This window comes from Petromyzon marinus, chromosome 45 (assembly GCF_048934315.1).
Source record: "Petromyzon marinus isolate PM22_M1 ecotype Great Lakes invasive population chromosome 45, UKy_Petmar_22M1.pri1.0, whole genome shotgun sequence".
Classification (NCBI taxonomy): Eukaryota; Metazoa; Chordata; class Hyperoartia; order Petromyzontiformes; family Petromyzontidae; genus Petromyzon; species Petromyzon marinus.
Genome location: NC_133711.1, coordinates 5,974,487 through 5,990,238, shown reverse-complemented (window position 1 = coordinate 5,990,238; position 15,752 = coordinate 5,974,487). Strand labels below are relative to the sequence as shown.

Genomic DNA, 15,752 nt, shown 5'->3' with positions numbered 1-15,752 from the left:
GACTTTGCCGAAAGAACCACAGAGTATGGATTGCTGCAGTCACGAAAGCTTCAAATCAAGATTCTTTCACATAAAATGCCTACACCTTAGTGCCCGGGCAGTCAAATGCATGCGACGTTTACATTCCGCTGCGACGGAGCCGTGCTTGTGATGGAGTAGGGATCGTTCAAGAAAAAAAAGGCCTTGGGTTGCATTCTTGAGAACGGCACCGTAATCATTTATTTTATCCATAAAAGCCTCGCCGAGTCTGAAGAGTCATCCCTCAGGAGGGTCCCACATTTATTGGGATGTTTGACAAAATCTAATATGCCTAATAATGAGTCTGAAGTCAATTAATGGCAACAAAAAGTGGTCTTCTCCTCTGGATGATGATGATGATAGTAATTTAAACGATGTCAGTAAGAGCTTTAATGCTAATGTCATGCGGATGCCATCATCTTAGTTTGGGGCTTGACTCAGCCCATCATTATCCTTCTGGCATAGATAAAATAACGACCAATGTGTGGGAAGTAGTAGAGGTATGTGGAATTTCCACCGATGACTAAGAGCTAACAATGAAGATTAATAATGCCCAGTGCTCATAAACGTAAAAACGTATATACCTTTATATTAATAAATCAGTCAATGTGAAGGGGTAAGGTAGACGATTAAATCATAGGATCGTGAGAGATGGTTAGCATGCTTGGTAAGCCCTTCATCCAACAGTGGACTGATGAAGGCCAACAACGACAACGATGATGATGATGTACGTTGAACTTCTTTCCGCACTGTACCGTTCGTAGCCGACCGCGCTAATCGGACGTACGGGGGAATAAAAATGAACTAAACACAAAAAGCAGTTCCAAAGAAATAAGTTTTCAATTCAGATTTCAAAGTGCATTGCTCCAGCAGCTTGCTCATGTCGGATGGAAGAGCGTTCCAGACGGGCGCAGAAGCGCGTCTGAAAGCGCGCGATTGCTGTGACCACCGTCTTTGTTCGACGGTTAGCCAAAAGCCGCTGCGAGGATGACCAGAGTTTGCGTGATGATGGTTTATGCTTCTTGTTATTGATGACAGTACTGCATTGATACCAAAACCCCAGGAGGACGTTCTGGGCAATAAACATCTTAACACAGGCGAACCGACTTAGTGCCCAGTTAAGATTTTAATATATTTCACTCCAGCTTTCACTCCTCTCTTAACCCACATTTATACAGCATCGGCTTGTGATAATATCACTCGAAATGTGGCTGATCTCATCAAAGCTCAGAAGCCAAGCAAGGTTGAGCCTCGGAAACTGCATGGATGGTTGACCACAGTTGCACGCATGTGATGTCATAGGCCTTGCGGGGCTACGCAAGGCCCTTTGACATCCTTGATGTAAAGTGCTATAAAAACTGAATTATTATTACTCAGTGGGCAGCAATGGGCAGTACAGAACAATCCATTGCTGTACCGCTCACCCCTCCACCCTCACCGCTCCCACCCCTCCACCCTCACCGCTCCCACCCCTCCATCCTCACCACTCCTCCATCCTCACCGCTCCCACCCCTTCATCCTCACCGCTCCCGCCTCCATCCTCACCGCAGTGCTTAAATACGGTCAAATGGCCCCAATGACCAACACGGCATGAGGGGCGGGGGGGGGGGGAGAGGCCCCTCATACAGCAGTGGATCAGGACCCCCCACCCCGTTTGTTGCTGTCCTCTGGGTACCACTCTAATGCCCATCTTACTCAACTAAACTTTTATTTTACCAGGTAAGGTCCACTGAGCTCTACAGCTCTTTTTCAGGAACGACCTGGCCACAAATGATAGCTCAACAAAGTGGCTTATCACGCGACCACGGGGAGAGATACATGCAAACTGAAAATGTACAGCAGGCATCAGGCTCAGGATCGAACCCACGACCTCCCGCATACAATGCGAGGTCGTTAACATTTCGCCACCACGGCCTACCCCTCTCCATCGTTGGTGGTGACCTGCCCCCCCCCCCTCCATTGTGCACAATAGTCCCAACCAATCACCACCTCCCAACCCTCCTCTTCACCATTACATCGACAGCCCTATCTAGCATCGTCACCGTCCAAACTTCCAAGTCGTTTGCACCATCCTGCAGCGTGCTTCATGCACTGGAAAGCTCCTCTTTCTGATGACACACTCAATTCCCCAGCTTCCACGTTGGCTTCCCTCTCTCTCCTCCCTCCATCACGCACACTCACGCGCCCCACCAATCAACAACCTCCACTTCCCGATGACATTCGACCACTCTGCAGCAGTTCCACGTTCTGCAGTATTCCCAATCAGCAAGTTGCTCACCCTATCCCCGCTTGCACACATTTCCCACCCATCGCAACCTCCTCTTTCTGATTACAACACCTCCCTGGCCAGATTCGATTAGGAACTTCCAAATCGCTTACACAATGCTGCCACGAAATTCATAGCATCCACCACGTGCACTTTTTATTTAAATAACAGCTTATTTTTGAATTGTTGTTTTAAGGTCCGGCTCACCGACGTGCATATGGCATTGACTGACAGGGCTTGATTCTTTTGATAAAACGATGAGATGCATGGAAAAACAGACCGTGCAGTGGGAATTCTATGCCCTAAAATTGCTGCACAACACTCAAACCCACGCACATACATACACAACAACAGTCCCATACATACACATCCATACACAACACAGCAGACACACACACATATCAATACACAACCACACATCTATACAAAGACAAAGAAAATACAAAGATCCCCGTATAGCCTGCAATAGACTGTTGGGGAAAGTGCTGTTAAGCGAGCACCCGCAAAGGCCGGCATAACACACGAGGGTGGTCAGCACAACGCTCAGCCGCCTTTGCCTCCCCAGTGAAGATTTTTTTACACACCGCACCAGATACTTATTGAGGCTGGGTCGACCTAGGGGAGGCCCTGGACCGGTACACACTCAAACCCACACATACAGTAACAGCCACACACACAGCCATACAAGCATCAACCCACAATGACACCCATACACAAATCCTGTTGGTGGCAGTAAATAACCGCTATGATTATGTTAATTGCCCTCTTATTTTACACACACATCCACACACACAGATCCACACCACACTCATCCGTATACTGTACGTTCTTCAAAGACCCTCACTCCAGTCCACACAACATTTACAGACACCCCATGCGCAGAGATGATCACCATCAATTCATTCGCCAGGCATTCACACACATACAGAAGCAGCAGCAGCAGCAACACGCCGCAATCCACGCACACTCACAAATATCCATCAACCCAATCACAAACATCCATATATACAACACTCACAAACACACACGCAACTATCTTGACTCTCACATTCACAAATATCTACACACACACAACACACACACGTAAAGACACACCAGCCCCCACCCCACACAACCCCACACATAGACAAAACCCCACACATACAACCACACACACACACAAAACCCCCACACACACAATCACACACACACAAAACCCCCCACACACAACCACACATTCAAACAACCACACATTCACACAACCGCACACACACCAGCCTCCCAAACACACACCAGCCCCCCAAACACACACCAGCCCCAAACACATACACAACCACACACACACATCAGCCCCACAGATACCAGCCCCCCAAACACACACACACAACCCCACACACACATCATCCCCAAACACACCAACTCCACACATACACACACACACAACCCCACACACCAACCCTACACACACACACAACCCCCTACACCAGCCTGCCCCACAACACACGCACAACCCCACATACACACACCAACCCCACACATACACACAACCCCCTACACCCCACACCAGCCCACCCCACAACACACGCACAACCCCACAGACCCCCAGTCACAAGGTGGAGTTGATGCATCACTCACAATGACCTTCACTGAAGCACAGATGTCACACGGCGCCAAATGCCCAGTTCGCGTGTTAAACTGCAAGCAAGCGCCAAAGTCCTGCCCAACCAACAATCCCATCCAGTTTAACACGTAAGTTGTAGGCTTTCGCGACCAATATCATCCAGAATACAGGTTATTGTTTTTTGGGTGGTGGGGCGATTAGATTTTGCGTAGATATGTGTCGTTAAACCCGCCACCACCCGACCAGTATAAAAGGTTGGAGCCACGTGAACGGAACGTGCCAATTCGTTACCCCAAAAGTACAGCGGATGCAGTAATCCTGTGGTGTTGGGAGAGTAACTCCTGGGGTGTTGGGAGGGTAAATCCTGCGGTGTTGGGAGGGTAAATCCTGCGGTGTTGGGAGGGTAAATCCTGGGGTGTTGGGAGGGTAAATCCTGGGGTGTTGGGAGGGTAAATCCTGGGGTGTTGGGAGAGTAAATCCTGGGGTGTTGGGAGGGTAAATCCTGCGGTGTTGGGAGGGTAAATCCTGGGGTGTTGGGAGGGTAAATCCTGGGGTGTTGGGAGGGTAAATCCTGGGGTGTTGGGAGGGTAAATCCTGGAGTTTTGGGAGGGTAAATCCTGGAGTGTTGGGAGGGTAAATCCTGGAGTGTTGGGAGGGTAAATCCTGGAGTGTTGGGAGGGTAAATCCTACGGTGTTGGGAGGGTAAATCCTGTGGTGTTGGGAGGGTAAATCAATCCACTCGCTGGCACGTGGCCACCCTTCTCGTTTAACGTGACGCTCGCTCCATCCACTTGCACATTAAGTAAGTCACCAACTGCAGAGTTGATATAACGTGATCCAGACTCTGTGTGTGTGCGTTGTTAATGTAAAATGATCAGTCCACGTGCTCTATACATCTCGTGGCTCATCCACTGCACGTTAATATATTAGTACTGTACATGTCCACACACGCTATACAGTACACAAAAGTCTACAATACAGTATACTGTGTGTGTGCGCTTGCAGTCGGTGTATCTTGATAAGTATTTTTGTGAGTACTGTGTGAATGAAAGTACTGGAACGGCGACGTTGTGGTGTTTGTTACACTATAACAACACCTTTGACACACATACACGCAGTACAGTAGTACTACCTTGTAAGATTGTACCGTTGCTACCAGTAGCAAAATCCACAATTTCCCAAAGCATCAGCAGCAGCATCGTCATCGGCAGTAGAACATCGTCAACATCACCATCGTCACTATGCTCGTGTTATCTCGCTCGGACTACAGATGTGGGCTAATGTCATTGCTAATGTCATGGCAATAACCTCCTGAAAATAAGCTTCGAGACTCACTCGTGGCCTTCCTAGATAACGCACAGCACTGGTGGCACGGCACGAGAATAAGAGATGTTGGTGATGTTGTATATATATTTAAAACACCCCAGTAAGTAGGCTTTCGCGACCAATATCAGCCGTAATGTAGGGGTGCTTTTTTTTTGTAAATAATGTAAATGTTGTGTCGTTAAACCCGCCACCACCCGACACAGCCAACTAGTAAGGGTCGTGTGTCATTTAAACAGAACGTGGCCAATTCGTTACTAGTACAGCACCACCGGCTGTGTTGATATCACACAATGCCTTGAGGATTAAACTATTTTAAAAATTATCATTATTTATACAACGGTACTTACACGTATTAACGATACGCTTAAAGTGAATCAATAATAAACTGACAAGTTATCGCAGATTACTGCATCAAATTGACTCTCTTTAAATGTCTAACCACGCTTTTTTTTAGTCGTAAGATGTTGTTGTTTTTTGTGTGTTATAACCGGGTCTTTCAAAAAGATAAGATTCCATCATTTATTGTTTCTAGTAAGATGTTATTAGTAAAGTTGATTGTGTATAAGCGTAGTTACCACCAGCGTGGTGAAGTATGGGTCGAACAAGGCGGATTTGAGAGGCACTCACCATCTAGCAGTGGATTAGCAGTAGTAGTACTGTCAGTAGTAGTACTATTAGTACAGTACTACTAGTGACAGTACTACTACTGGCAGTATAGTACTACTATTGTCAGTAGTAGTACTATACTGGCAGTACTGGCAAGTTATAAACAGTAGAAAGTTACTCCACACAGCAGGAGCAACACAGGACCTGTCTAAGGACACAACTCTTCTTAAAACACGTTGTTTGTGAAATGATTAAACGTTTGATTTAAAGAGAAAGTTTTTTTTTAAGTATACTTTATAGGTGATTTTTTTTAAAGGACGTGTTCTATTTAACCCGAGTTTATTATTGTTTGAACGTGGTGTGTGTGCGTGTGTTAAAGATTAAAAGATGAAATTATTGTGTCCTAAGATGCTTGATTGCCCTCTCCGTGGGTCGGATTGGTTTAAGATTAACAGCGTGGTGTCCGTATACAACTTGATCAATACCATCATCAACATCATCAACAATATTGACACCATGATCGATAATGCCACGACCGTGATCATTGCAGCTGTCATCATGATCGCCATCATCATCATCATTGACCATCAATTCCATCATCATTCATAATCATTAACATCACATTACCCCCATTAATATTCCCATGGTTCTTGCCACGGTCACTATTAACATCACCACCATAAACTATTAACAACATCACCACCATCACTATTAACAACATCACTACCATCACTATTAGCATCGTAACCATCACTATTAACAACATCACCACCATCATTATTAACAACATCACCACCATCACTATTAACATCACCACCATCACTATTAACAACATCGCCACCATCACAACATCACCACCATCATTATTAGCATCGCAACCATCACTATTAACAACATCACCACCATAATTATTAACAACATCGCCACCATCACAACAACATCACCACCATCACAACAACATCACCACCATCACTATTAGCATCGCCATCATCACATCACCACATTCACGATTAACAACATCACCAACATCACTATTAAAATCACCACCATCACAATTAACAACATCACCACCATCACTATTAACAACATCACCACCATCACAACAACATCACCACCATCACTATTAAAATCACCACCATCACTATTAACAACATCACCACCATCACAACAACATCACTACCATCACTATTAGCATCGCCACCATCACAACAACATCCACACATTCACGATTAAGAACATCACCACCATCACAATTAACATCACCACATTCACGATTAACAACATCACCACCACCATCACAACAACATCACCAACATCACTATTAAAATCACCACCATCACGATTAACAACATCACCACCATCACAACAACATCACCAACATCACTATTAAAATCACCACCATCACGATTAACATCACCACCATCACAACAACATCAACAACATCACTATTAAAATCACCACCATCACGATTAACAACATCGCCACCATCACAACACCACCACCATCACTATTAGCATCGCCACCATCACAACAACATCCCCACATTCACGATTAACAACATGACCACCATCACAACAACATCACCAACATCACGATTAACATCACCACATTCACGATTAACAACATCACCACCATCACAACAACATCACCAACATCACGATTAACAACATCACCACCATCACGATTAACAACATCGCCACCATCACTATTAACATCACCACATTCACGATTAACAACATCACCACCATCACAACAACATCCCCAACATCACTATTAAAATCACCACCATCACGATTAACAACATCGCCACCATCACAATTAACAACATCACCACATTCACGATTAACAACAACACCACCATCACGATTAACATCACCACCACCACCGTCATCATCATCATAATACAGCCCCCCCCATGACGATCACCCACCATTACTTGACCTACATGATTGATGATCACCATCATGTTCATGATCACGACCGATCAACCTAATCCATGAACATCGCCTTAATGATCATGAACATCGATGTCACCACCATCATCATCATCGTCACCCCCATCGTGGTGTTACTACCCACACGTCTTTTACTCACGAGATGCGACGTCTCTGGGTGCCTCCTCTATCCGTGGTGCGTGATGGAGGCTCCGTCTCTTCGTCTTCCCGTCAACTTCTTCCAGAGTAAAGAGATGACAACACAGATACACACAGTCAAACACAAACCACTACACACACACATACCACTACACAGTCAAACACATACCACTACACACACACATACCACTACACACAGTCAAACACATACCACTACACACAGTCAAGCACATACTAATACACACACAGTCAAACACATACCACTACACACAGTCAAACACATACCACTACACACACACAGTCAAACACATACCACTACACACACACAGTCAAACACATACCACTACACACACAGTCAAACACATACCACTACACACAGTCAAACACATACCACTACACACACACATACCACTACACACAGTCAAACACATACAGTCAAACACATACCACTACACACACACATACCACTACACACAGTCAAACACATACCACTACACACACAGTCAAACACATACCACTACACACACACAGTCAAACACATACCACTACACACAGTCAAACACATACCACTACACACAGTCAAACACATACCACTACACACACACATACCACTACACACACAGTCAAACACATACTATTATACACACACAGTCAAACACATACCACTACACACACACAGTCAAACACATACCACTACACACAGTCAAACACATACCACTACACACACACACAAACACATACCACTACACAGTCAAACATATACCACTACACACACACAGTCAAACACATACCACTACACACACACAGTCAAACACATACTAATACACACACAGTCAAACACATACTAATACACACACAGTCAAACACATACTAATACACACACAGTCAAACACATACTAATACACACAAACACATACTAATACACACAAACACATACTAATACACACACAGTCAAACACATACTAATACACACACAGTCAAACACATACTAATACACACACAGTCAAACACATACTAATACACAACACACACACACGTGGGTAATCATCATCTGCACTGACACACACACACGGCGATCACAGAGAGAGTGATGTATGTGATGTATGTCTGTGTGATGAAGTTGAATGTTAAAGAAGGTACACCAACGTACATGAACACCATGCTCCATGCAGCTCGCCGGACAGAGGGTAAAGTCCTGCAGCAGATGTTTGACATCCCGGAAGAGAGAGAGAGAGAGGAGGGGAGAGAGTCTCGGGGCAGTGAGAGATGGGGAGGAGGCGGATGATGAGTGGCAGGGATCGACAGAGATGACGATGATGATGCTGATGGTGGTGGTGGCTTGTGGGGAGGCAGGGGACAGGGAGATGAGGAAGAGGGTCGTGCGAGAGAGGGGAGGAGGGTGGAGGGGAGGGTAGGTGACACACGAGTTGGTGAGAGATGGAGAGACCGTGGGGGCGGAGAGAGGAGGAGGAGGTGGTGGATGTTGGGAGGGAGGGACATGCGATAGATCGAGAGAGGGAGGGAGGGAGGCAGGAGGATGACGATCGCTCGGGAGATGTTAGGGGAGGGGGGGAGAGAGAGGGGGGGGCTGGTGGTGGGAGGAAGAAGCGACAAGAGTTGGTGCAGGGGAGGTGGGGGGGAGCAGAGAGCGGGCGAAGTGGAAGGTGGAGAGCGGCCGTGCGGAGGGGAGGGCGGGGGGAGGGAGGAGGATGGGGGAGGGGGGAGGATGGGGGAGGGCGGGGGGAGGGAGGAGGAGGGGGGAGGATGGGGGAGGGCGGGGGGAGGATGGGGGAGGGGGGATGGGGGAGGGCGGGGGGAGGGAGGATGAGGGAGGGGGGAGGGAGGATGAGGGAGGGGGGAGGGCGGGGGAGCGGGAATGAGCGTGGTGGGGGAGCAGGGCCGGACCTGTGAGCGATGTTGCGGGGCGAGCGGTGAGGTCTGTTGTGAGAGGGTGGGGAGGACGGTAAGGACACGAAATGGAGGAGAGGGGCTGGGGTGGGGGTGAGCATGGAGTGGGAGGGGGGATGGCGGGGGGGTGACGGGGGGGTGACGGGGGGAGATGATGGTGGGGGTGACAGGGGGGGTGACGAGGGGTGACACGGGGGGGGGTGACGAGGGGTGACACGGGGGGGGGGTGACGAGGGGGTGACGGGGGGGGGAGATGACGGTGGGGGTGACGGGGGGGGTGACGAGGGGGTGACGGGGGGGTGACGAGGGGGTGACAGGGGGGGGGGGGTGACGAGGGGGTGACACGGGGGGGAGTTTGTGGATGATGGGAGCCAGGTAAATGAAGGATTTAGTTGCGCTCTAGACAGAGAGAGATGACCTTTACGTGTAACCAGGTAAGAGCCAATTTATCCAAGAAAGTCACTGCTCTAAATGAAGATCTGTAGTTACTGTAGCAGGAGGGGAGGGGAGGGGGGTGTGTGTGCCGAGGGAGATGGAGAGGGGAGATGAAGCATACGGAGGAGGTAGGGGAGGGAGGCTTCGTGGTGGGAAGGGAGAGAGGGGAGATGAAGGGGGTTTGTCTCGCTGGGTGGAGACAATGGATGAGTAATGAGAGCGGGTAGGTAAGAGGGAGCTCTAGGGCGGGACAGGAGTGGAATTAAAGGAGGCTCAAAGAACGACGGTGGACGAGGATGGCGAGACAACAAAGATGATGTGGGGGGTGGGGAGGGTGTTGACTGTGGAGTTTACGAGCGGTGGAGGAAACTCGTCGAGAACGAGAGAGGCGGGGGATGATGAGGAGGAGGATGAGATGGAGCAGAGATCATGCGAGATGGTTGGAATGGGCAGGAGAGATCTTTAAACTTACAGCACATCAAACATCTTCAATTCACCATCGCACCTGTGGCATATATAAACCCACTACGTAACCACTGCTTCAAAGTTGACGACGGTGACGAACGATTTTTTGTGATCGTACATCGAAATGTTGACTTGGTGATGATGTTGATTAAGCCAAAATAGTCGCCCAAATGATGACGAATAACGCTGATCAAAACACAGATATGGGTGGCTACGTGATGATGGTTATAAAATGTAGTGATGGTTTGTGATGTAGCACGGAAAATGGTAGCTAAGTGATGATGATTGATCGTGACACACGGTATAGCTAAGCCAGATGCTGCTGATCGTAATGACCTTGAAGCAGAGAATTGTTACTAAGCGGATGATGGTGGTGGTGATGATGTTGGTGGTGGTGGTGATGGGGAATTGGAAATTGGTTGCCACATGCAAACTGGTGTACACGTACAGTCACATGTGTACACACACCAGTACATACACGCGTAAATACACATACTCATGTTGAATAATTAATACATGGGTTAACGTACAACGCTCAAGATAACGTGCAAATATCCCTAATCTCACCTTATACTTTATATTGAACGTACAAGTTGTGTGTTGGTGAACACCTATTAAGGCGATATGAAGTACTGTACATACATCACATACACACCACGTGCATGCATGTACGTGTTGCACACACGTTAAGTACTGTACATGCAACAGGTTTACAAGAGTGTCTATATACTGCACTTTGTATGAATGCCTTAATTACATACACGAACCTTGGACTACAAAGGCTATATGTGTACACAGATGCATACACGTGAGAAATGTACACAATATTTGCATTATACTGTACAGACACGTGGTGAAATCTGCGTGTTGGTTATGGACACGTGCAAGTACAGTACGCACCGAGAGAACACGTGCAGATACATAACACACAGACATGCACGTAAAGTAATGCGCACACACATACACGGACACGTATACACACATGTACAAAAACACGTGTACATACGATGTACACACGGAATAGATGCGCACGTGTACAAAGACAATGGTCCCCCGTATAGGCTTTACAGACTGTAGGGGCAAGTGCTTTTGGCGAGCACCTATGAAGGCCGGCACGGCACGAGAAGTGGGTGGGTGGACCAACACCACGCCTGGCCGCCTTTGTATCCCCAGTGGCGATGTTTGCTACTGCACACCGCACCAGGTACTCATTTGAGGCTGAGTCGACCCATCGTCACACACCACCACACAAGTCTCGAACTTTCCGCGAGTATGAAAGCCTCCCGAAAAAAAAAGTTAAATTCACGACTTCCTGGCGCTCTCGTCTCACCTGTTTTAAAATATATTCCGTATTCTAAATAACTTCTTAATAATCTTTTTACTTCTTTTTACTATTAGGGGAGCGGTGGTGGAGCGGTTTTAGCGCTACGAACCCGGCCATCCGAGTTCGATTCCCGCTCACGGCCAACACCTGCAGTGACGATTATCTGAACCGATCCTGGGGTACTCCCCTAGGTCGACTCAGCATCAAATGAGTAACTGGTGCGGTGTTTTTTTTTCTTCCATCGCCACTGGGGAGACAAAGGCGGACCGGGCGTGGTGTTGTTAGCCACCCACCCCCTCGTGTGCCGCGCCGGCCTTCATAGGTTGCTGCTCGCTAACAGCACTTGCCCCCCCAACAGTCTGTTAAAGGCTATACGGGGAATCTTTATCTTTGTATGTATGTAAGTTTATTTTCCTATTCGTTCGTCCTTAAATCTTTTTTTTTAACATTTAAAACTGCCCTTCCCGAAGCTGCCTCTTCTCTCTCTTTCTCTGTGCCCGTGATGCAGGGACTCCCACGCAGACGAAGACTTCACAGACGTTCTGGGGGCAAGCTCTTGCCGACAGCGGTGATGTTGACTCCATCGCCGGGTGTACACGAGGTCCTGGATTCGACCCCCGACTCTTTGACGCCCGCTGTATATTTGCACTTTGCTTGTTTTTCTCTCTCCCTCCCTCTCTCTCTCTCTTTCTCCCCGTGGTCGCATGGATATTTTTTTTTATCCCACTCCACGTTTAGAAATCACCAATCACGCGTTCGGAGTATTTCGCTGGGACGCATGTGCACATGATTATGATGATGATAAGCCACTTTGTTGAGCTATCATTCGTGGCCAGGTCTAAAAAAAAGAGCTATACAGCTCAGTGAACCATACTTGGTAAAAAAAAAACTATATAGCTTCGTGTTTAGTTTTCCAATGTGTAAGTCTATCTCCGAAAGCCCTCCTACCATCCTTCACCTTCCCCCTCCCCAACATCCAATTCAACATCACCAACTACCATCATCACCACCACACATCACACTCGATGTCACCATCATCTGCATCACTTTCGTCATCACCATCATCATCCCTACGGTGTGCAGTTTTCCCTCCTGCTTTCACCCCCCCCACCACCCCCAACATCACATTCCACAACATCCATCACATCACTTACATCGGCATCATCACTGTCATCGGTTTCGTAATCATCTTTAGCGTGTCTCACTATCCGCCCCTCCCCTCAAGCCACCACTTTTCTCCCCCACATCATCACCCCCTCCCCCGCATTCCACGCAACATCATCAGCAGCATCATCACCATCACATCACCAACCCACCCCCCTCCCCGCATTCCACGCAGCACCATCATCAATGTCATCACAACCGCCATTATCACCATCATCATCATCACAACCACGATCATCACAACCAGCACCATCATCATCATTATCATCATAGTCATCACAACAGCCATCCAATGTCACCATAACCACAGTCATCACAACCGCCATCAATACCACCACCATCACCACCACCATCACAACCAGCACCACCATCATCACTATCATCGCAGTCACCGTCATCAGTCATCATCAATATCATCATCACCATCATCACAACCAGCACCACCATCATCACTATCATCGCTGTCACCATCATCAGTCATCAATATCATCATCACCATCATCACAACCAGCACCACCATCATCACTATCATCGCTGTCACCATCATCAGTCATCAATATCATCATCACAACCAGCACCACCATCATCACTATCATCGCTGTCACCATCATCAGTCATCATCAATGTCATCATCACCATCATCATCACCACCATGCCATGTGTGCGGCAGTAATGTGACCTTTGAGAAACGTGAGCACGTGGTCTTATCCCACCGAGGTGCGCTGGGTGGCGTACAGTTGAGCACGTGTTTGTCGCGTGCTCCACTACACGGTGTGAGTGGACGTTCGTAAGGGTATGTTTGTATGATTAGTGTGTATACAAGTATGAGTATGTATAATAATTAGTGTGTATTCTAGTAAGAGTATGTATTATTAGTGTGTATGAAAGTCAGAGTGTTTTTGTTATGAGTGTGTATGCCAGTAAGAGTATGTTGATGTGTGCGGCTGTATTGATAAAACAGTATATATGTGTTCGGACTGTTTACGAGTATGTTGTTTTGTGTGTTTGTTGATGCGTGGGCGAGACATCAGGCACTTGCCCCCACAAGGTGGTTAAGGCTATACGGGGGATCTTTGTCTCGCCTTTGTCTCTTGAATGCATTGTTAGCGTCCGTGGGGAGCGGTGGCGCAACGGTTAGCGCCAAGAAACCGGCCACCCCAGTTCCTGACCAATGGGCATCGCATATTTGAACCTCTCTTGGTGAACTCAGCCTTAAATGAGCACCTGGCGCAGTTGTGAACATCGCCACCGGGGAGACAAAGGCGGCCCGGCGTGGTGCTGGCCACCCACCCCCCGTAGCACCGTTCTGGCCTTCATAGGTGCTACTCGCTAACAGCACTTGCCCCAACAGTCTGTTCAGGCTATCCGGGGGATCTTTGTCTTTGCATACGTGAGTGGATTCGAGCGATGAAGATATGCTTGTGAGTAATCGTGTAAATCCTTGTCTCAACTGCTGGAGGACGGTCTCGCCTCGCGGCTTAGTATCGAGACATACTTCACCACGATGGCCAATGCGAATTAGCGAAGGCCAGGAAGCGTGGCCTGTGTAGTGCGTGGGAGCATAGACGCACAGTACAACAATGACATTTTTGTAACTACCCTCTGCTGACGTGAGGCCCTCTGCTGTCCAGAAACTGCTAGTGTATATGAGTACACGGTGGAGATGTATATTAGTATGTGTGTATGTATGCATTTGAAAAAAAACCCGCCACTTTTTTCAAATTTTCTTGCTGTGGTTTTCACACCTGATGATGATTGCTTGTGTTGCAGTCGAAACGTCGTGGGAATTGTATTGTTTTATATTTTTATTATTTTATTGTTTCCCTTCTACGTGACTTTACCGAAAGAACCAAGAATATGAATCCCTGCAGTCACGAAAGCTTTAAATAAAAATTCTATATTTAAAGTTGCGCATTTTATGTGACGTCACATTTCTCAACCCCCCCCCAGGTGCGTGACGTCATTTATGGACGGCCCCTTAGTTACCACGGCGCCATCCGGATGATATAACGACGACGAAGATGATGATTGTTGGCTGAGTTGACCCCAAGCGAAATTTGAAACCCCGATGTTCGAACCTAAGATCTCAGCAGTGCAGGGCCTGGTCCACCAACCCATCCCCCCCGAGTCTGCCGGGGCCAACTCCGGACGAGTGGATTCAATGAGTTTGTCCGTAACTCATACCTGTCATCCCCTTATCAGTTGCCCTACCTTATCACAGACCAATTCAGACCTTATTGGTCACCCCGTGCCCCTTATAAATCTCAACGTTCATGCTACAAAGTTCCATCACAAGGGAGAAACACAAACACACGAACAAAAAATGTGTTGCCCGCATTTGAAACGGCTGTACGTTGTATGGACCTGAAAACTCAAATTTCCCCTGTACAAGAATCCGGAGTAAACCGTGTGGGTTGACACGGTATGGAGGAAGCCTACCTGGCGCACGGTGGGAGTCAGCTGGATGAGAATGGGCACAGTTTAGTGGGGAACAAGAAACCCAATCAGCTTTTAATAAATGATGACGCCCAGCACGCCAGAGTTAAA

General features: G+C 47.6%; 1 protein-coding gene and 1 long non-coding RNA gene across 6 annotated transcripts in view; one reads left to right on the top strand and one right to left on the bottom strand.

Moving 5' to 3' along the window:
• LOC116952115 (uncharacterized) overlaps nt 1-9,105 on the bottom strand; it is a 108,035-nt gene extending 98,930 nt beyond the window's left edge. For 3 of the 5 annotated variants that reach the window (XM_076074047.1, XM_076074052.1, XM_076074049.1), the window contains exons 1-2: nt 9,060-9,105; nt 7,911-7,988 (exon numbers count right to left, since the gene is read on the bottom strand). The gene's annotated coding sequence lies outside the window, so the exon portion shown is untranslated. Of the gene's footprint in view, nt 1-7,910; nt 7,989-9,059 lie in introns of those variants that run through there. The other 2 variants (XM_076074048.1, XM_076074050.1) reach the window with 2 other exon arrangements.
• On the top strand, nt 7,858-15,115 carry LOC142930913 (uncharacterized). Its single transcript, XR_012946895.1, has 2 exons — nt 7,858-7,996; nt 12,550-15,115. It is a non-coding gene; the product is annotated as an uncharacterized LOC142930913 (long non-coding RNA).
• Nucleotides 15,116-15,752: the final 637 nt, after the last annotated feature.